The sequence below is a fragment of the Equus asinus genome, chromosome X (genome assembly GCF_041296235.1).
Source record: "Equus asinus isolate D_3611 breed Donkey chromosome X, EquAss-T2T_v2, whole genome shotgun sequence".
Taxonomy (NCBI): Eukaryota; Metazoa; Chordata; class Mammalia; order Perissodactyla; family Equidae; genus Equus; species Equus asinus.
Window position 1 is genome coordinate 42,342,552 of NC_091820.1, and position 2,798 is coordinate 42,345,349.

Genomic DNA, 2,798 nt, shown 5'->3' on the forward strand with positions numbered 1-2,798 from the left:
TGAGCCATTTGGAGTTCATCCTGGTACACATTGTAAGCTATGGATCCAGCCGCATCTTTTTCCAGATGTCAGATATCAGCCTTTGTTATTCCAAAACAGTTTTTCAATAAAGTCTATATTTACCTGATTTGAGATTCCACTTTTATCATGTACTCAATTCTGGTATATTTTGTTTTTATTTCTGGACTTTCTATTCTTGTCCCTATGCCTCTCTGTCGATACACCAGTATCACACTATTTTAATTAGTAACTTTAAAAAAATTGTATTTTTATATGTGGTCAGGCTAGTCCTCTCTCATTGCTCTTCTGTTTTAGAATTTTCCTGGCTATCTTTGCTTATTTTTCCACTCAGTACTCTTCTACCACTACCTCATAAACTGTTTAGTTCAGCCTAACATGGAGATAAATGCCAAAGGGTCAGGATCAAGCCTGCAATGTAATCCATCCCAGTTTATCAAGTCTTTGTGCATTTTTAGCAGAAAGTGAATAAACCACTTGCAACAAATCTGTAAATACAATTTGGTACACAATTTTTTTCACTTAAGCATTTTCTTGTTATTATAGTCTTTGTAAACATAACATTCCATGATTTCCATAACTATTCATCTATTGTTGGATGCTTTCCATTTTCCCCTATTGTTTTTATTCTTTTTCATTATGAAACACAAAACAATAACCCTGTGATGAATATCATTAAGTATAACAGCTCTTTATGCAATGTTTGGTACTGATTTTAAAGTGGGATTATTGAGGCAAAGGACATGGGCATCTTTAAGATTGTGGATACACATTACTAACATTTGCACCTGCTTACACTCCAACAAGCTGGTCTATGCAGTATCAACTTTACCACACTTTGCTCATCAGCAACTGATTACTTTAGTCCTTTGAAAGGTCACTTAGAGCATTTTAAATTGTGCAAATGTGAGGTGAGTGGGTTCCATTGTGTTGGGATTAAGGTGAAATAATACCTAAATACGTTTAGAAAATAAATTTTGCACAAGTTTTCTCCCTCTTGGGATGCTGATACAGTCTGCTAAGCAGTAGATTTATTTGCATAATGGCCCAGGCGTCTTCTGGGAGTTAATGATTACAAGCCTTCCTCCTCCTGCTCCAAAAACACTTCTGGAGATTCGAATTATGAACACCTATAGGGGTTGGGAGGGTGGCACTGGTCAAAGCCCAGTGGCCTAAACAAATAGGAAGAGTCTTGAAGTAAAGTTATCAGAAAGGTTAAGAGAAATGGAACTAATGGGTTAGCCTTGGCAATGAACAAGAAGAAGAGGTAAAGGTCCTCAATTCCAGAGTCTGAGAAAGCTTGGGCAGAGGGAGCTACAAATCTCTTTAATTTAGTCTGGCAAAGGAAGACTGCTTTGCCTACAAATACCATTTGTTTAACTTTGGTGGCTGTCCTAGGGGCTGAAGTTCTTGCTTCTGTGTCTGTGACCTTGCCCCCCAACCCCAACCCCAGACTCTGGACAGCAGAGTCCTCTCCATTTGGATCTGGATTCCAAGGCTGGACCAGTCTGAATAGGACTTCTCTCGAACTTCTGGTAAGTTCTTGGGAACCCCAAGACACATAGAATGGGTAGAGGCTGAGGAACTTTATTAGCCTCCTTGGGCTGCCATAAGAAAATACCATAGACTGGGGGACTTAAACAACAGAAATTTATTTCCTCACAGTTCTGGAGGCTGGAAGTCCAAGACCAAGCTGCTGTCAGGGTTGGTTTTTCAGGAGAGTTTTCTTCCTGGCTTGTAAACAGATGCCTTGGTGGCAGGAGGCAGCTCCCTGGTGTCTCTTCCTCCTCCTATAAGGACTACTAAATTAGATCCCACCCTTATGACCCCATTTAACCTTCACTACATCCTTAAAAGTCCTATCTCCAAACAGTCACATTGGGAGTTAGGCCTTCAACATATGAATGGGGGGTGGGGGGGCGGCGATAATTCAGTCCCTAACAGGAACCTTAGAAGGGTAGCTTGTAGCTAAAATTCTTGCTAATATTGATAGCTTGGGCAAGGAGGTAGAGAATACCAGAATTGACTGTGAGATATTACATATAGAATTGGGAGTTGGAAGGAAGTTTAGAAATCTAATCCTTATTTTGTAGTTAAGGAAGGCCCAAAGAGCTGAGAAGACGTCTCTAAGTTAAATTTGGGATTTCATTCATTATATTTCCAGTAGATTATTGATTATATATGTCAGGCCTTATGTCCTTTACATTTCTTTCCTGGCACTAATTATAATCTGTATTTCTCTGTTTTAGCTTCTTGCTGTAAGGTCCATGAAGACCAAAATCTTATCCATCTTGTGGATTTATCTATCCCTGACAGTGCCTAGCACACTGCCTAGCCCATTGTAAGTGCTCAATAAATATTTGGTGAGTGAATAAATGACTGAATAATAAAAGTTAACCTTTAATGAATATTCACTATAGGCCATGCACTAAGCTCTTTACACGCCTGATTTTATTATCTTATTTTCAATTGATCTTTCTAATTTTTCAGAGTAGGAACCTGAAGCTCAGGAGGTGTAGGGGAGGAAGACATTTCCTCTACCCTCTCTGGGTTCTTCTGGCTGGAGAACGGATTAAATTCACATGAGACAGAATAACAGGAGAAAATTAAACAAAGCTTTATAACATGTATACATCGGAGAGGTCAGGCAAGCTGAGCAACTCGCCAAAATGGCTGAAGCCACCACCTTAAATATCTTCCTCAGCTAAAGACAAAGGATGTTGGCAGTGGGGGGAGTCAGTTACAGGAGGTTATCAGACAAGTACAGTAAAAAAGATGCA